Here is a 21,467-nt window from a genome sequence, read left to right as displayed (position 1 = left end):
GTTAACTACTAGTTTTAAGATAGTGATTTACTAAAGCTACAACCACACTAATATGTTTTCCTTTTAAAATGCATAACTTTTGCTACGTTTATTACAATGACGCAGACACCCACGATCGCTTCTTGATTGGCTATTATCAGTCATGACGTGTGAACAAACGACATCTGCTATATTAATGCAATGCTGAATCCCGTATAAAGAACCTTTAACGTTGAATGTGATACTTGTTTGTCATGGGTTGTGAATTTACAGGGGATACCAAACGCAGAGTTACAGGCAGAAAAGGTAGTTTTTAAATAAAAGCGAGATTTAATAAATCCAGCTGAATAATCCAAACAACAACAAAAACACCAGGCATTGAGAAAAACAAAAATGCAGGGAGGGGAACAAAGTACAAAAGAACAAATCCAACAAACAACAAAAAAACAAACTGAGAACAAAACCAAAAATCACCAACCAGGGGAACATGAGGAACACCAGGATCAGGGCAGGAGGTAACAAGCAAAACGGAGGAGCAGGTAGACGGGGCTGGAGCGACAATCGAACTGACAAAGACAGAGGGGAACACACAGGCTTAAATACAAGACAGTGATTAAACACAGGTGAAACAAATCAGGGCGGGGCAGACAATCAACAAAGGCGGGAAAACAAACAAAGGTAGGAAGTAAAACCAGACAAGACACAAGAGGAGTGAATTACAAAATAAAACAGGAAACACTGGAATGAGATAATATAAAAGAAACCAAACACAACACAAACCAAAATCACATTAACATAACTAATAACAAGAGACAATCTTAACTTATAACAAAAGCAAAGCCAGAACATGGCATTGTTAGACTCAGCATCTTCAGTGTTTGACTTAAGGCACAACAATACAAATAAGATATAACTATAATCTAATTAAAGAACTAAAATGTGAGAAGAATTCAAATACTTGGAGACATTTAGAAACTTTTCTTGGTTAAAATAACCATCATACATTTCCTTAACAAGGGGTGGTGTAACATTGCACCGATTCATGAGCTCACCATTTCTTCAGAAAAGATTGCAGAAGTGAAAGTGAAAAAGGCGATTCAAAAACTGGCATGTGTCCGACTCCTACTTCATTTTTTAAAAACAGCACATGAGAAAACATATAAATGCATCTCTAACTTTACATCTTAAGTACGACAAGGCACCTAAAAGTTCTCAAAATCCATCAATGAGTTTGGCGTATGCACTCGTTATGTAACATTTCTGACACATCGTCTATTCCATCTTTTAAATTCAAGTTTTAATGGTTTGTTTCCACTTGTTTGCACTCTGAATGCCTGGAAAACATTTGCGGGAAGAAGAGGAGGAAAAAAAAAAACGGAGGGGAAAGAATCATGTCAGCTGTATTGTTTCTACTTTTAGAACCTTCACTGGAAAAGAAAAGAGGGCAGGAAACAAAGAAACACACTGGGTTTCTTTGGAAAAATGCTGCATTAGCCGGAGAGGGGAGGAGGAGCCGGATGCAGCTCCCCTGGTACTTCATACATCAGCTGATTTATGGGTTACACACAGCACTTAATAACCCTCTACTGTCCCTGTGAGCACGGGCCCTGGGGAGCCTCAAAGTAGTCCACCGGCTGAAGCGGAGAGCAAAGAGACCCAGTGGTCGGCGGGTTGGGGGAACCTCCAGTATCCAATATATTGATCCATTAATTGTTCTCTGAGTGCTGCAAAGAACATGTTTTGTGCTCGACTTGGAGATCTACCTTGTGTGACGCTGCTCACGTCACATCCACACTGATTCGCGTTTATGGTTTGTGTTACATTAAAGTTCTGGTTCAGTCCTATTGGTTTTGATTTTAATGATCATCACCAAATCAGTGGCTGAGATCTGGAAACACTATGACATTGCTAAAAAAAGATGTGCAATTGGGCCAAAAACATCTGCAGTCATACGATTTAGACAGATTGTAAAGTCAAATCGAAACCGTTTTATTTGGAAGTGAACGCCCCAAGATGGGAATTACGGTAAGTGTTGTGGGTCAAAGATAAACCACAGAAGTCTGAATCTGTTACGGATGTTTACAACAAACCATATTGGTAATAATTCCAGTGTTTTGAATGTATCTTCTCTTCTAAATGAAGTTTGACTAACTAATGGATTTGTTTACCACCAGGAATACGCTCATGTGCCTTCTTCTGGTCTGGTTTTTGAGGCTCTAGTCTGCCCGTGACGGAGGTTTTTCGGCCAATTCAGCATGTTGATTCAGCATATTTTCCCAAAATGTAAAATTATTCCTTTAAGAGTGGAGACTAGGAGTGTGTTCCAATGCACGTACTTCCAGAAGTACACTTCAATGTAGTGCTCTTTGTGCACTCTGTACTCACTTGAGTAGTGTGTAAATTTCAACGGGGTAGGGTCGTCTCAAATCGAATAATCTGCGGCGCACTAACCAGAAATGACGATTGCAGCATTTGACCGCGTCTCGCTACCCGCCAAAATATCCTCTGAAAAAAAATAAAAGCAAAGTGGAAATTACGTTTCCAACGCCGTCGCCTACGCCAACGATGTGTCGTCCTGTTGGCTGAAAATGCACCGGTATGTTTACGTATTGTTTTATTCTGTTATCTACGTATGTTTGAATAGTGGTCGTGGTCCCGCCCCTTCTGCTACGTAGCCAAGATGGCGACAGTTGAGTGTGGAAAGTGTCCAGCGTTGCACACTCAACGATCTGACCGTTTTGAGTACAACATCCAGGTACTTTGAGTGCACTACATTTTGCCGTACTTCCCAGTGTGAACGCATTTATGCACTCAAAATAGTAAGTGTAAGTACAGAAGTACGCGGATTGGAACACACTCCAAGACTCTTGTTGTTGTTTGTTGAGAGCACAAATAACATACGTCAGACTGAATTCCAGTGATTCAAGTGCTAGGATTGTAGATTCCTGTATTTGTCTTGTTTATTTTTAGCTTCTTGTTTAGTTTAGTTTTAATTGACTGGTTAAACTAGTTTTGGTTTCTGTCTTTACCCATACTGTCATCTGACATTAACGAAGAGGAAACGAAAGCATCTTGGTCACTTGCTGACATATGAAATACAGTGTTTCCCCAAAGAGACCGAGTGTGTGAACTTTGTACTGCCAGGGTCACGCAGAATAGTTCAAACATTTTCTTTGATACTGTGGATATCAAACTATGCAAGCTATATATATTGTTAAATCATTATGGCCTTCTCATCAACCTCAAAAGTTAACAAAAACATATATTCTATTATATTCTATCTCAAATTGTGGGAAGAGTTTCCTCAAATTATCAAATAATTTCTTTTCACATCTTCCACAGTCAGATCTGATCACTGTGGACTGGAAACATGGGATTAAGTAGTTAAAGTATATTAGCTGTAATCAAATGCAGGCTCTCCCCAGTGCTGCTCTCTCTCATCTTCACTGCTCTCTTGATACTACAGCTGGCAGCAGCTGCGGCTTTCATTTATTTTTCTCTCTGATAGACAGACAAGTTAAAAAAAAAAAAAGTCTTCTCATTGGAAATACAAATTGTTTTAGGATGATGAGGCATTCATACAGGATCACGTAAACAGTGAAGTATGAGGGCTTTGACTGCAGTGGACAATCATACAGTTGTTACTGTGTTTGAAGCTCTCTCACGCCCCCTGTGGACAAAACACAAACACATTTCTAACAGCACTTTCTACACCTGAATTAATATCAATAACAAATAATAGAATATCAGACCCCAAATACTTTTGTTGTAATATTTATAAAGAGGTGATTCTGATGAAATCTGTTCTTTTTTGTTTCTTTGTGGTGGTAGTTTTTGCAGCATGCACAAAACAAACAGTTTTTATTTCATTCTATGTAACTGCCCTGTTACTGTATGTATGTGTGCAATGGTGTCAATAAGTACTGTACAATTAAACCTTAAATTCTACAGTACTTGTGCTTTATTTGAGTATTTTTAATTTAATGCTTCTTTATACTTCTACACTATATTTCAGAGATAAATATTTTACTTTACACAGCATTTATCTGACAGCTGTAGTTACAAGTTACTTTGCAGATTAAGATTTTAAAAACCTATAATGATCCTGTAAAAAACAAAGCATTGTTATACAGTAAATTAGGCCACCTGGCAGTTTATAAAATGCGTAAAAGTAGCTCTTTAATGTCTGAAATGTTATCTTTTTACAGTAAATCAGAATTAGAATCACCTTTATTGGCCTAGAAGCTTATGAGTGCACATACAAAGAATATGACTGCATGTCTCTCAATGTCTTTACACAGAAATAGTAAGTAGGGGCAGGGACAACAAAGCTGGATGAATAAAGGGTAGAAAGGATAGACAGGACTGTTATGTACACAAGTAGTGAAAAAATTAGGTGTATATATATAAATATTATATAAATTAGGGCGATTAAAATCGAACGATTAAAATATTTAATCGCGATTAATCACAAATTAATCACACATTTTGTATATGTTTTGTTCAAAATGTACCTTGAAATGAGATTTGTCAAGTATTTAATACTCTTATCAACATGGGAGACGGCAAATATGCTGCTTTATGCAAATGTATGTATATATTCATTATTGGAAATCAATTAACAAAAAAAAAACAATGACAGATATTGATCCAGAAACCCTCACAGGTACTGCATTTAGCATAAAGCAATATGCTCAAATCATAACATGTCAGTGTGCTGACTTGACTATGACTTGCCCCAAACTGCATGTGATTATCATAAAGTGGGCATGTCTGTAAAGAGGAGACTCGTGGGTACCCATAGAACCCGTTTTCATTCACATATTTGGGGGTCAGAGGTCAAGGAATTTTGGCATCGACTTGGTACGGAGTACGCAACTCTAAAGTTCCTCTCAGCTCAGAGCATTTTAGCATCTTTCAGCTCATTTTTTTGGTTTTCCACGTCGCAACTTTATTGATTTAGTTCAGTCTCATTTTTGGCCGCAGCTGTTTTGAGCGAAAAAACTCTAAAATCTGACCGTAAACTACCTGCTCAGCACTAAACAGCAGACAGACACAGTTAGAGAATAGTTTTGTGAACAAAGTGGAGCATTAAGCAGCTAAAGTTTCAGAAATTTCCCCCAGGAGTTGGAGGAGACCAAAAACAGAGCTAAAAGAGAGAGAATATTGGGCTGGTGGACAAACTGAAATCACTCCAAATGAATGATAATGTAGCTCTGTGTCTGCTGGATGTGTAAATAAGATACTTGCGGTGATTATATGTGGGTGTTGTGTTTGGTTGAAAAAGCCATTTATTGCAGGTTTAAAATGAATTGAAATTAAATTGACTCTGGTATATTTGAAGTGACGTAACCAACCTCCTCCAACTCCTGGGAGATTTTTCAGCGCATCCTCGTGTCTCCACTTCTGCTCCACCGCTGTGACAATCTGATCTTTCTCTTCACTTCGTGTCGTGTTTGATAACTGCTCTGTGCTGCAGCCTCTGGGCCGTCTGTCAGTTTAAACCCACCGCTGCAACTGACTGATTTAAAAAACACTCAAGTCTGATTCTCAGGTCCGTCCATGCAGAATCGAGCATCAAATTCAACCCCAAAAAAACATCAGTGATGTTTTCGGGGGCTCACTTGGGTATAAGAACAACCCCTCAGTTGAGTCCCACATTGATGAATTATACATGCCTCGCATCACACCTCCCACGCTCCGTCTTATGTAATGTCAGCCACGCGTGGAGAAGCGTATGAGTGTACGTGTGTCTATGTGGATGTATTTATATCCAGACTGGGATTGAGGGAACGGTGACTCATTCTCTTTGCTCTTTATTTTTACCCCACAATCTGCCCACCCACCCATCGCCTATTTCTAAGAAGAAGAAGAAAAGAAAGAGTATTAGTTTAGACATTTCCCAACTGAACAATGTTGTTCTAATATCACTGCATCGTCTTCACCCCGAACTTAAGAGAAAATAAATATAATAATGTTAATCAACCTCCTGTAGGATCATTTTCTCTCCTATAAACAACAGTGCACGGGGAAATTGTAAGAATAAAGGAACTGATAAGACATCTTTGTTCCTCTCCAGAAACATCACTTGATTATACAGTATACGTTAATCTTCTAGGGATGGTGGAGGAAGCTTTTTTGAGTCAATGGGTATTCACTGAGCCAATTAATTTCAGTAGTTAATACGGTTTAGGAGTACAACCCAAAGCTGCTGCTTTAAGACCTTCTAATGTGTGTTTTAGAGCCTTGAACAAATTATTTTATACTCTCACCTGCCATTTGTCTGCTTCTTCTGACTGTATATCACTCTGAGCAGAATTTCTTCTATAAAAAAAGTATAAAATAAATTAATTGATAAAATTATTAGGGCTGTAAAAGTTAACGTGATAATAACACATTAATGCAAATTCGTTTAAACGCCACTAATTTCTTTAACGCATTAACGAACTTGCGATTTTTAGGTTGTAGCGGGCTCAGTTTTAAAGCTAGAGTGAAGATACTATCAAATGAAACTAGAAAACCTAAGGAATATGTATGTAGTATGTCATACTAGCTTGTTGTGAAGGAGGTTAAATAACGCTCCAAACGAGCGTCACACCAAGAGTGGCTGATCCTCAAAAACGCTGCAAACACGCAGTAAAGTACTCCATCCCCTCCCTACACTGCCTCCGACAAGAACTGATCATATTTGGTGCATAGTCAGTATTTTAAGAGACTGCAGTCAGCACAAATCCAGCATTATGTTTTATTACATAACGCTACACCTGCCTGAAACTCTCATCCAGTGCTCAGCAACCTGCAAGCTCAGTTCACACCTGCCAACACATCACCGTCACATTCCTGCTCAGCACAACTGCGCTAATCAGCATTTACCTCCAAACCAACACTGGTGGAAAGGTCAGCGTCCCAGCCAGCGGACTGAGAGTAATGGCCGGGTTAACGGTGCTCCTATCCCTCCCCTCGCTGAGGGGAAAGTCACAGGATGGCGGACGAAGCCCAAATCAGCGGCGACATCTCAGCGGTGGCTTGTTACCGCCACCGACCCCGTGTGCTCAATCAAAATGTCAGGGCCCAGGCCTGGCAGGAAGGCTCAGGTCCGGGCAGGCAGGTCTGGAGAGGGCCTGATAGGGGTCCACCATTGTCCCCTCCATCTCAAAGAATGTCATCCTCCCTGTCTGTGGCATTTTACTTGTCGGCCACGTGCTATACAAAGGCGGTGCCAAAAGGGAATCTCTCTAGAGTCAGACAGTGATAGGTAGTTAGTAGTAGTAGTTAGTATCATGGATGGATTACTGAGTGGGCCTACGGGGATCAGGCCTAAGGGCCCCAAAGAGATGCAAACACTAGGATACTCAGAACGACCACAAACATGCAAAACAACTACAGCCCAAAGAGACACAAAACAACCTTAAAAGAGATGCAAAACAACCACAAAGAGACACAAACAACCTTAAAGAGATGCAAAAGAGAACCACAAAGAGATGCAAAACGACCACAAGACGCAAACAACCACAAAGATGCGCAAAACTATACCCCGGATGCAAAACTATACCACAGAGACACAAAAGAACCTCAAAGAGATGCAGAAAAACCACAAAGAAACGCAAAATGATCACAAAGAAACGCATAACTACCATAGAGATGCAAAACAACGATGATACGACCACAAAGAGACACAAAACTACCACAGAGAGACTCAAAACAAGCACAAACAGATGCGAAACAACTACAGTACAAAGAGACACAAAACAACCTTAAAAGATATGCAAAAGAGAACCACAAAGAAATGCGAAACGACCACAAAGACGCAATAATTGACCACAAATAGAGACAAACAACCTTAAAGAGATGCAAAAGAGAACAACAGATTTGCAAAACAACCACAAAGAGACATAAAACTACCACTAAGAGAGGCAAAACAACCACAAACAGATGTGAAACAATTACAGTACAAAGAGACACAAAACAACCTTAAAAGAGATGCAAAAGAGACAGAAAACAATCACAAAGGGATGTAAAATGACCACAAAGACGCATAAAAACTACCACAAAGACACACAAAACTACCACAATGATGCACAAAACAACCACAAAGATGCGCAAAACTAGGGCTGACCGATAAATCGCATTTTCATTGTCATCGCGATATGAACATGCTCGATAAACACATCGCAAAAGGCTGTCTGAAAAGCGATGAATAAAGAAAAATCATTTTATTTAGGGATGGTTAACAAAACCGACAGTGGTGTAGTGGTCGTTGACAAAGAGGGTGTACTATTAGGTAGAGATGGGTGGTTACAGAGGAGGAAGTGGGTATACTCTCCTATTCAAATGGCTTTTTGGCTGATAGGTGGGTATACTGTTAACCAGAAAAAGAGGTGGATATACTCCATATACTCGCGCATACCCTCCACTACATCACTGACCGCAGAGATGCAAAACAAGCACAAAAACACAAAACAACCATACTGGGAAGAAAAACAACCAGAAAGAGACGCAAAACGACCACAAAGAAGTTGTTATCTGGAAGTCTTGCTCCTATGTAGGAGGGGTGGGGAGGCCTTTAACATTGTCTGATAATCTGTCCATGGCTGTAGACTATTTGGAGTTCTTCACAAGTTTCCAAACCCGCCCCTGGTGTTACATAACTGTTCTGGTTGGATGTGGAGTTAGAAGGAGCGGTCCTGAAGAGCAGGGACGACAAACGTTTTTTACGGTGGGGGAATCCATTATTGATGAGGATGAAGCTTGTTTATAGCACAACTCGTTTGGATCAAGAAGCCACCACCAGACACTTTGCAGTTATAACTGAACACGTTACATAACAGAGCGGCGGAGTGGATGGAGGAGGAAATCCTTTAGTCTTGTGTCTGAAAAGCATCCGACATGCTCGCTGTGCAGCGTGATGCTATCTCGGCTGCGAGACATGTTCTGTCTTATCATCACACTGTGTGAAACGTGTCATCCTCAAACAGACACATCGTGTCTGATGGAGATTCTTATCACAACGTCAAATCGCTTTTGTCCATCTGACAAGGAAAGAGAAACTAAATCCTGTCAGAAGGGAAAGAAAGAAAACGGCTCTTCAAAGCACATTTCACTCAAAGGACGGGTGACATTTCTGCAGATGTGAACGTGTTTGCCAAAAGGTTTTAGAGGCAGTGAGCAGAGTCGCTGAATGTCAGAAAAATTTTCAAAAAAAGTTTGAAAAAATGTCAGAAAAATGTCTGGAAAAAAAGTACAAAAAAAAAAAAGTGAGAAAAAGGTAAAAAAGAATGTGGGAAAAAAAAAATAAAATAAAAAAAAAGTCTGGAAAAAAAAAAAATGTCTGAAAAAAGGTTTTTAAAGAAATGCCCGAAAAAATGTCTGATAATATTGTCCGAAAAATAGTTTAAAAAAATGTACGGAAAAATGTCAGAAAAAAAGTAAAAAAAAAAAAAAGTAAAAACAACTGTCTGAAAAGGGTCAGAAAAAAGAGTTTGGAAAAATGTTTGGAAGAAAAAGTAAAAAAAAAAAATTGTCAGAAAAATGTCAGGAAAGAAAGTTTGAAAAAATGTCAGAAAAATGTCTGGAAAAAAAATAAAAAAAAAAAAAAATGTGGGAAAAGGTAAAAAAGAATGTTGGAAAAAAAAGTAAAAAAAAAAAAAAGTTTGGAAAAAAAAAATGTGACAAAAAGGTAAAAATGAATGTCGGAAAAAAAAAGTAAAAAAAAAAAATTGTCAGAAAAATGTCAGGAAAAAAAGTTTGAAATAATGTCAGAAAAATGTCTGGAAAAAAAGTAAAAAAAAAAAAATGTGAGAAAAAGGTAAAAAAAGAATGTCGGAAAAAAAAAGTAAAAAAAAAAAAGTTTGGAAAAAAAAAAAAATGTCGGAAAAAAGGTTTTTAAAGAAATGCCCGAAAAAATGTCTGAAAAAAAAAAAAAAAAAAAAAAAATAGAAATGTCTGATAATATTGTCCGAAAAATAGTTTAAAAAAATGTACGGAAAAATGTCAGAAAAAAAGTAAAAAAAAAAAAAAGTAAAAACAACTGTCTGAAAAGGGTCAGAAAAAAGAGTTTGGAAAAATGTTTGGAAGAAAAAGTAAAAAAAAAAAATTGTCAGAAAAATGTCAGGAAAAAAAGTTTGAAATAATGTCAGAAAAATGTCTGGAAAAAAAGCAAAAAAAAAAAAAAAATGTGAGAAAAAGGTAAAAAAGAATGTCTGGTAAAAAAAAAAAAAATGTCTGAAAAAGGTTTTTAAAGAAATGCTCGAAAAATGTCTGAAATAAAAAAAAAATAAAAAAAATAGAAATGTCTGAAAATATTGTCAGAAAAATGTCTGGAAAAAAAGTACAAAAAAAAAATGTGAGAAAAAGGTAAAAAAGAATGTCGGAAAAAAAAAGTAAAAAAAAAAAAAGTTTGGAAAAAAAAAAAAATGTCGGAAAAAAGATTTTTAAAGAAATGCCCGAAAAAATGTCTGAAAAAAAAAAAAAAAAAAAAAAAAATAGAAATGTCTGATAATATTGTCCGAAAAATAGTTTAAAAAAATGTACAGAAAAATGTCTGAAAAAAAGTTTTTAAAAACAACTGTCTGAAAAGGGTCAGAAAAAAGAGTTTGGAAAAATGTTTGGAAGAAAAGTAAAAAAAAAACAATTGTCAGAAAAATGTCAGGAAAAAAAGTTTGAAATAATGTCAGAAAAATGTCTGGAAAAAAAGTAAAAAAAAAAAAAATGTGAGAAATAGAATGTCGAAAAAAAAGTTAAAAAAAAGTAAAAAAAAAAAATGTCTGGTAAAAAAAAAAAAAATGTCTGAAAAAGGTTTTTAAAGAAATGCTTGAAAAATGTCTGAAATAAAAAAAAAAAAATAAAAAAATAGAAATGTCTGAAAATATTGTCCGAAAAATAGTTAAAAAAATGTCCAGAAAAATGTCTGAAAAAAAGTTTTTAAAAAAAAGTAATCCAGCAATCCAGCGGTACATGTCCACCAGGTCCGGCGAGGACACTAGGGGGTGCGCTGCTCCACTCAGCTGGCCGTTCAAGCGGTGATGTACCCCATTGGTGAATGCACCTGATTGGTCTCTGGTTTTTTGCTTGCCGTTTCCAGATACGTTCCAGCTGAATTGGACAAATGAAGTGGGTTTCTTCCAAAGTTATAGTCTTTTTACGACAACATTTTGGAAAAGTAGCTAACCCAAAATTTGTCTAGACTGCTGAAGCCTCATTTTAGCTTCGGCTGAATTTTAACATGCATTTTTACACTAAATGCCCCTCATCCACCACAAAGGAATTGCTTTAAGAAGGGATCTCAATTACATACAACCAATAACTCTTTCAATGAATCTATCATTTAACAAGGATATTAATTAATTCACACTTGGCTGTGGCCTTTCTGTTTGCATGCTCTCTCATTGCGAAAAACTACCCGTAGGTATGAGTGTGAATGCCTGTCTGTCTGTGTGCCCTGTGATTGACTGGTAACCTGTCCAGGAGGACCCTGCCTCTCGCTCAATATGACCTTAGATGGACTCCAGTCCTCCGGGACCCTGCACAAGATAAGTGGGTATATCTGTAGATAATGGACGGATGGATAGACGGATAATTACCTGTCAGTCAACTGTTAACATCTACTTTACATGGATGTTACTGCTATTTACTGTGCAAGTATACCTTGTGGTTTGTTTTCAGATGTAGAAATGGTACTTGTATTAAGGCTACGGTAGGTAATGTTAGTAGCAAGAGTACGCTAGATGTTAAAAATTAACCCGGCCCAGTGTTGCCAACTCTTTTCCAATGAAAGCAGCTAGCAGCACTAGCTCCGAAAGTCCCTAAATCTAGTGATCTAGTGTATCTGATCTAGTGTACGCAGGCAGGCAGGTCGGTAGCTTATTCTTATTAATATGTAATTCCATTTCTGCAAATAGATCGACCTAAATGTTACACACTTTTCCTTTAAGTAAATGTAATAATACTACAGAGTAACAATACTCCGTTACAAGTTAATGTCCTGCATTCAAAATTTTAATTAAGTACAAAACTATTAGCATCATACTTAAAGTACCAAAAGTAAAATTCTCATTTTGCAGAATGGCCCATTTCAGAATAATGTATATTATTGGATTTTATTACACGGCTGTGTTGAATACTCGATCCTGATTGGACAATCACGGCGTTCTACGGTCTGTAATTTCTCTATAACAGACCGTTGCTATGTATAACAGACCGTTGCTATGTATAACAGACCGTTGCTATGGGCGCAGCTCTGATGTCGGACTCTGGCGGACCGTTTTTGTGTCAATATATTGATTTCTTAAGTAAGTAGCCGTGTAATAAGCGGGATAATGTACAGCTAGCGGGTCATTGTTGTGAAAGAATCCCCTTCAGGGCGATGAGAGACCCCACCGGCAGCATCGCCCTGTCGGGGATTCTTTCACAACAATGACCCGCTAGCTGTACATTATCCTGCTTATTACACGGCTACTTACTTAAGAAATCAATAAGTCCCTTCCATAATTATTGATGCATTAATATGTAAGCATCACTTATGTTGCAGCTGGTAAAGATGGGGCTAATTTTAATGACTTATATTTATACTGCCGGGTAGCTTAATCCATAATAATACATAATTTATTAGTTTATTTATATTTTGTATTAATAATCTTTAAAGTAACATTTAACTACAGCTGTCAAATTAATGTAGTGGAGTAAAAAGTACAATATATCCCTCTGAAATCTAGTGGAGTACCTCAAAATTGTACCTAAATACAGTACTTGAGTATATTTTTTATCTGGATGAACAATAAATACAAACAGTAAAACCAGTACGCCTCCTGCAGACCAGTCTGACCCTGTTTGTTTTTCCAATCATTCCTCCCGTTGGTGCCACAGCTCTGTGAGAGGCTTCAGAGCAGGCCATCACTCCCGCTGTGCCACAGGTGAATATCAGGCTAATGCCTCGATTTACGGGGGATCATCACTGCTTGGATGGGATATTGACCGGCTAAATGAGTGATGGGCTCTCTGACTCAGTGGTCAGTCCCAGCGGCTCGGAGGATGAATCACTGTGGGGATCCCAGTGGGTGACGTGTGGACAGCCGGCAGCCACACAACACAGTGAGGGGTGTGATGCTGCTCTCTTGTGGCTTTTAGGGAGAATAACAATTGATGCAGCAGCTTTGAAAGACTGTAGCTGTCCAAGTCCATTCATTACTCTAGAAACGTGCTATATACAGTACTGTGAACTCACACAGCTGGTTGTAAATGATCATTTATAATCTGCAGCCATGCGTAAGGTCACTGTAAAGAAACGTTAAAAGTTGAGATCCAAAATGAGTTTAGATCTTCAGCAGAAGTGGTGGAGCAGATGTAATAATTGTTCAGACGTTGGTATTAGATTGAACAATGAAGTCACACGCAAATAATTGCATAATCTCTTTGATGACAACAGAAAACGTTCAGGTTATGAGCTTTTACTGTTGTTAGATCTCCAAAGATATAACCCTTTTTAACCATTTAAACCCTTTTAATGTAAGTACATATATTTATTTTGAGTGTAAAATCACAGTATCTCTTTGCAAAAAGGTAAAAGGACAAAGAAAGAAGAATCTGATGGTGGCACACTAGATGAAAAGTCAGGAGGCTCACCAAAGTTATAAGGATATATCTTGTGAGGACCATGAATGTCTGTATAAAAGGTCATGCCAATCCAACCAAGAGTTGTTGAGATATTTCAGTCTTGACCAAAGTGTTGGACAGATGGACGGACATTACCATCCCTAGAACTGCTAGTATGGCTAAAGATTAGGGAGCTAAAGATGTGTTTTTCAAACTGAACTTGAATGAAATGGATGTAAAAGGCCCAAAGATCAGATGTGTACTGAAGAATCTGGGTATGTAAAAGGTCCTGCCCTTTCAAGGTTTCCTGGATTCTCGCTCAATCATCACAGTTCACAGTCCTTCCTGTCTGGTGCTGGAGGAGACAGAGCCAGAGAATCGGGGCTGTTCTGCTGACGTTCGTCACACTGTCCCTCGCACGCGACCGCTGTTAATCGAGACAATAGTCCCTCATCAGAAAGTAATCATCAACAACGGGGGGAACCCAGCAGGGGATCCCACATTGTTCTTACCGGGGAGTGTGGCGCAGACGCTCTGCAGAACAATGGAGGCAGAGAAGAAGCCTATTTTTCCTCATCATCATCATTTAATATCCAAAAACAAAAACCTTCCCCAGAGACGGGAAGAGGAGGGGACTTCCAAAATAAATTAATCCGGACCACATTTCCTGTAATCTGATTACTTTTAGTTACTTTAAGTTAACTTTGCAATCTAATATAATGTGATGATGAGACAATTTATACTAATTTATCACCTATAATTAGAAAAACAGCTGGTTTTTTTTTCTACATAAACAAATATAAAATCCAAAGTGATTGGAACACGAATACTAAATCAGTTCCACTACTTTCAGATCTTGCACTTCAATTGATATCTTAACTGTCAGTGATAACATACCAACTGACAGCCTTCTGCACTTCCACTTCAAATATGAAGTACTTTATTACTTATACAATAACTGACATTTCAGCTGCGTTCCTCCTAAACTTACAATTTAACGGGTTAAATAATTTACTCTTCAACTGACACTTCATCTGCTTTCAGTGGTAACACATCATCTGCTTTCATTTCTTACTTCTTAAATGACATCTCAACTGTACCACTTAAGTGTAAAGTGACATTTTCACTGCATTAATCTCTTTCTCTTCAACAGACATTTCAACTCCGTTCAATGCTTACACTTATATCCCTTTCACATCTCAGATCTTCATCTTTGAACAACATCAACAAACTTCCACTGTTCATACCCAATTTACTTTAGATCATCTTACACTTCAACCGCTTACAGTGCACACACTTGAACTGTCTTCAGCACTTCCACTTTAACTGAAACTACATGTACCACTCACACACACCAACATTTCAACTCCTTTCATCTTTTACTCTTCATATAACAATTCAACTGCTTTCACCACTTACATGTCAACTGACATTTCAGCTCCTTTCAGTGTTTACACTTACACTTCAAACCCTTTCAGGTCTCAAGTCTTCACCTTTGAACAACAATAAGAATAAAACTTCTTCAGCTCTTCAAATTACCAAAACATCTACTGTTCATGCACAATTTACTCCAACTACTTTCAACACTTATACTTCGGTCAGCACTTTAACCGACTTCAACCGACTTTCTATCAAGGCTTCCTCTTCAACTGAAATCTGCAGCTCAATGTTTCACCTGCACTTCGACTGACATTTTAGTTTCTTTCAGTGCTTGAACTGCAAGTGCATCTTGTTTCACCCCTTTCTTTTCAACTGACATCTAAATTTCTGTCAATGCTTACACAAAGGCTACATCTGACTAAAACCTTGTTGTTTACCTACTTTGACTGACATTTCAACTCCTTTCAAAGCTCACGATTCAACTCATACTTGCTTAAACTTCTTTCAGCACTTCCAGCTTAACTGCTATTTCAACTTCTTTCAGTATTTGTATTCTGACTGCCACTTCACCTACATCTTCAACTGTTTAAGTATTTCGACTATTAAAAATGTTTCAACAGTAAATTTCTTTCCTAATTCTAATTTATAACGTTAATTCAGAAAACCTTCACCCTCATATTCGGCCACCAGCAGCTGTTTTTCTTCTGATTGATCCATCAAAAGAATCATTATCAGGCCAAAAACTGTGAATGGTTTCTTTGAAATCACGTCAACAAACCTAAATTTGGAGTGACTGGAAAACTCTAAAGAAATAAAGTACATTCATGGCATTCTTTCGACTGTAAACGGAGCCCAGCCTTACTCAGATTTCATTGTGTTGACACTGTAGGATCCATGTTTAGGATATTACAGGAGACGGAGGAAACCCAGACGACGAGCACAGCTTCATCCAGACGGTGGGCGCTGTTTGTTGTCTGTGCTTTATATACTGTACATTATGAGCAACTGGAGTCAAGTCAGCGAGCACAAAGGCAAGGTCAATAATGTGAAGTGATCCGCCGGGTCAAAGGACTTGGCCCGGTTCCAGCCATTGTTTTTTTTCAAAGCAAGCATGCAATCCCCTTGTCTGTAGTCACGCTCAACTCTTTTGAGTATTTCCGGTGGAGGAATCAATAAGACAATAGCAGCGAGTGGCGGGGTCAGCGGTCAGCATGAAGGGGGCAGCTCTGAGAAGTCAGGGGCCTCTCCATATCTGTGTGTAACACAATGTGAAACACAATGACATAGCTGAGCTTTAGACAGCTGTGACCCTGACAAACCAGCGTCCTAAAACCACCTTTACAACACGCTCACATTACAACTCGTCACATACTGACGCTTTGTCAGGACTCCTTAGCGTCACTTTACTGAGGTCGCAGTAAACACGTGGTTAACATGGTAAATTCAAACAAAAACACTTACGCTTAGGTTTAGGCAACAAAACCACTTAGTTAGGTTTAGTGAAAAAACATCATGGCTTAAAATTACTACATTTGTAAAGTGAAAATGAAACTTAACGTTCGGGACACGAACAGCGGCCTTAAGCCATGTGTTTATTGTCAATATCTAGAAGAGTCATTAACTCACATTCTCAGGAATTTACAGGTAGACACTTTGAAAGGTGCTAAATGCAAGGTTGGGAGCATTTCTATTGCCTCCACGTAGCTCTCAACATGACGGAGATAACAGTGTTAACCTTGTTGGGGAACCGGAGGGTGGGGGCTACGCTTCCTCAATGGCGCTGTCGGTTGAGACAGGGTTATTAGCTGTAACCGCCGCATGAGCGAAGTGCAGAGCGGCGGCCCTAAGCTAGCCAGTGAGGCACGCTCACATGCACCAACATGCACTAAAAAGGCAACCTCGGTCGGCTATGTCAACAAAGCACGGAGAAGCTCAGATTACAACACACACAGAGGGAGAGAGAGTTCAGTCTCTGCTCAGGTACACATTACTCCCTTTATATCTTTACAAAGCAAATAGTTGCTACATTAATGCTCTGGATATCGTATAGAGCACCTTTAAGTCCCTAACAAATAACGGCATTTTTGTACTACTTACATTTGTCTTCCTCTCTCAAAGTGTCAGGCAGCAGGTGAGTGTGAGGCAGCAGGGGAAGGACCCAAATGCAGACATTCCAGCCAGACAGGAAGAATCCAGGCTTCAGGCTCCAGGCCCCAGATTCCGGGCTCCGGGCTCCGGGCTCCGGGCTCCGGGCTCCGGGCTCCAGGCTCCAGGCTCCAGGCTCCAGATTCCAGATTCCAGGCTCCAGGCTCCAGGCTCCAGGCTCCAGATTCCAGGCTCCAGGCTCCAGGCTCAAGGCTCCAGTTCTCCAGGCTCAACATGGCTGGAAAGCAAGCCGTGAAGCAACATTGACAATCTGGCCAGGAATGAGTGGAAATGGGCCGGTTATTGGCTATGCGGCAGGGATGATGAGAGAAACTGGAAACAGGTGATGCAGGTGAATGAGAGAGTTACTGGGATATAATATAAAGGGGAGACTCGTGGGTACCCATAGAACCCATTCTCATTCACATATCTGGAGGTCAGAGGTCAAGGGACCCCTTTAAAAATGGCCATGACAGTTTTTTCTCGCCATAATTGTACGTAAGTTTTGAGCGTTATTTAGTCTCCTTCACAATAAACTAATATAACATAGTTGTAGCAATGGATTCCTTAGGTTTTCGTGTTTCATATGATGCCAGTGTCTTCACTCTAGCTTTAAAACTCAGCCTGGTACAACTTAAAAATCACAAGTTGCGTTAATAAGTTATAGAAATTAGTGGCGTTAAAACAGATTAGCGTTAACGCGTTATTATCACGTTAACGTTGACAGCCCTAATAGAAATATCATTCACATGTTGCAGTGATGAAGGTCATTTAAGGTCAGTTAAAAGCACAAATATTATTGTCCCTGCTGTACAGTACATTTTTTCCAGTTTACCAAACACACATCAAACACCCATAAATACCAAAGGCCACATTCCGTGGTCTCTTATGAAACACTTCCTGTCCTCAGAGCAGCCGCTGACCTCTTATCAGCTCTGCTCAGCCTTTTCTCTCTTATTGGTAATAAAGCCACCGTGGAAACCAGGAGTCTCTCTGCCATTAAAGAATAAAATAACAAAAAACAAGGTGATAACAACTCATGACCTTTGTCCTTTCAAATCCACAAGCATGCTGATTAAATTCCATCCCAGTTATTCATAGCCGTCCTTCTCTCAGCGTTATAAACACATCACTTTAGACAACCGGCTCTGCTGAGGTTTGGGTATGTTCGCCTTGAAAAGCCTTGAAAAAGTAGCCAGCAGTCAAATCCTTTCAAGCCAGGGAGGAAAGCACATCACACGGGTGGAAATAGCAATGAAATGTCAAATCAGATATGAGAACTAGTGTCTGGGTCTGAATTGTGTTTTGTTCAGTCATGGAGTCTTGGGCACAATCAGAATGTTTTGGGAGGTCCTGCCCCTGTCATTACAACCATGAGGCATCACGTACTGGAAGCTTTTTTTGGGAATGACATCACCGAATGAAAACAGCCAACTTCCTGAAGACAAAACATAGCTTTTGCCTCTCTAGAAATGGTTGCTGCAGGAGAGCACGTACGGCAAAGTGAAGCGTACGTCTCTCAGCTGTGCCAGGAGTGCCGGTGATCTCCGTCTGCCTCGGTGCCACCAGACGACGAGCCAGGAATGGAGACGACGCTTCTGACCCCGAGGACAATAGAAACAGAGACGCAGTGAATAATAATGCATTCACAAACTGGGCTTTGTATGCCAGCTTGATGCTGCCTCTAACTGCATTCACAAAGGGGGCAAACACAACAGTGTGATGAACACTAATGAGTTTGATTCTTTACGTTCAAAGTCAAGCAGCCACTTTGGTAACAATGTCAAATAGGCCCGCCGATTAGACTGTTATCAGGCCATTAAATAGGCGTAAGCGGTGGTTATAAGCCCTATAGATGTGGGTCAGTAGGGCCCTGCTACACCCACATAGTAGGTTTTATCATCTATTCACATGGTAGAGCACCGAAAGAAGGTATAAAGGAAGACGACAGCGTCCTCTAGCGACATAGCAATTATGACAGGAGCAGATGTAGAAGTAAGGCGCTGTAGGATAGACAGCGTGAAACTCCATGTAGGGGGGAGGTCGGTGACGATGAATTGGACGCAAAACACAGGGTTTCACCTCCTGTGTGATACAAACAGCATATAGTTGTGTTTGAGTTATTTTAGGCCAAAACACAATGTTTTTCCCTAAACTTAACCAAGTGTTTGTTGCTTAAACCTAAATTAGTTGTAGTTTTGTTGCTTAAACTAATATAAGTTGTAGTTTTGTTGCCTAAACCTAAAGAAGTTGTAGTTTTGTTGCTTAAACCTAAAGAAGTTGTAATTTTATTGCCTAAACCTAAAGAAGTTGTAGTTTTGTTGCTTAAACCTAAAGAAAATGTAGTTTTGTTGCCTAAACTTAAAGAAGTTGTAGTTTTGTTGCCTAAACCCAAAGAAGTTGTAGTTTTGTTGTCTAAACCTAAAGAAGTTGTAATTTTATTGCCTAAACCTAAATAAGTTGTAGTTTTGTTGTCCAAACCTAAAGAAAATGTAGTTTTGTTGCCTAAACCTAAAGAAGTTGTAGTTTTGTGGCCTAAACCTAAAGAAGTTGTAGTTTTGTTGTCCAAACCTAAAGAAGTTGTAGTTTTGTGGCCTAAACCTAAAGAAGTTGTAGTTTTGTTGTCCAAACCTAAATAAGTTGTAGTTTTGTTGCTTAAACCTAAAGAAGTTGTAGTTCTGTTGCTTAAACCTAAAGAAGTTGTAGTTTTGAACCATCTATGGTGCTTATAGGGACCGATAACGACTATTTAATGGCCTGATAACAGTCAAATCGGGTGCACAGAACATGGGCACTTTGAGGGGGGAATTACTTGTGTTGAAAAGTCAAATACTTGATTATTCCGTTAGGTTATTCTATGCTTTTAATAATTTAGTACACAGCAAAACTCTCAGAGCATATTCACTGTAACTTCGAGAATATAAAAACCCAGTATATAAAAACAAACACAATGTCAGAGTTAATGTTAATCACAGCCCGTTATCAGCTCTAAGAGCAGACAAATAACTCCCAGATCAACTCTTGTCAACTTTAAATAAATCATCTCATAAACAATGGAAAATCTGCAGCATTCCTCATTTTAAGGCTGATTCAGGTCGCCATCCTGACAGATTGAATCCACACGACGCAGCAGATTTTCCAGCCTTTAGATATCCTTCCAAAAAACTATCTGAAAGAACTCAAATTACTCTGCTGAATGTGGACTTAGATTAAAAACTTTGGCTTTGACTTTTTTTCACTGACAACTTTGCTGAGTTTATCTAAATCGGGAAGGACATTTTCTGTCCTCGGCTAATGAAGTATTTTCATGTTCTCTCACCTCTAAAGTGATGATTGGAAAAGAGGAGGGAGGCGAGGGAGAGGAGCAGACCAAATCCTGAAAGAAGAGGGATGAAGAGTGATGGTAAACCAGAAGACACAGATCTATGCAGTCAGTTAAGAACGGAAACTCCTGAGCGTTTATACTGCAAAAAGATTTTTAATTCAACCGACTGTTGAGTATGTACAGGAGGAACAATTTGTACATAAATAGGCAATAGTTATAAATATCAGCGGCTCGGCTGGTACAAAATTAAAAAAAGAACATATCGTACATTATCTACAAGTGCCACTTTGGGTTTTTGTACAACATTGTCTCTTGTTGGATTGTCCGTATACGGTAGTCCCATTCACACGTTATCTGAGCTGCAACTGCACGCCATGCAATCACAGCAGGAACACAGTAAGTGTCCAGGGAGGAGGGCGGAGGGGGGATATGTGGCATTTGGACGACAGTAGACTGAGGGGTTAGTTATGAGCCTATGACAGAGACAGGATTATTGAGCTGGGCGTCTCGCTGCAGTGCGATGGCATTTTTAAAAGTCTAGAGGGGATTATTAGTCGCTGGGTGTCTCCTTAGATATTGCAGTACACAGCCACTTAGACGGCGGCTGAATCACACAACCTGGAGCGGAGAAACACAGCATTCATCATCATTCAGCGATCATGATGTGAATGCTCCATCACCAGTGGTTGAGTTTGTTCATATCAGCTGTTGCGTTACACTTCTTCAGGTTGTACACTTTGGCGATATACAGCTCAGGATGTACAGTTAAGTGCACTCATCTAACAACTTCAGTCCTTTCCTTTTGCAGTTTCATTGGCAGAAAAAAAAATCAAATAAGAACCCATTATGTAAGACATTGCTCAGTGAACTGCTCCTCCGAGCAACGGGCGTCACTAACAATTAAGTCCTCTCCCTTTCTGACGCTTTAGGGGTCCGCTAAAGAATGTGACTCTAATTAAACAAAAATAAATGTCTGTTATACTACTCACAACACGGCGACACTCGCATGTCTCCTATGAACTGCACATACAGTACAAACAAACATGCCCCT

This window comes from Sebastes umbrosus, chromosome 15 (assembly GCF_015220745.1).
Source record: "Sebastes umbrosus isolate fSebUmb1 chromosome 15, fSebUmb1.pri, whole genome shotgun sequence".
NCBI lineage: Eukaryota > Metazoa > Chordata > Actinopteri > Perciformes > Sebastidae > Sebastes > Sebastes umbrosus.
Note: the sequence above shows the minus strand (reverse complement) of the source record.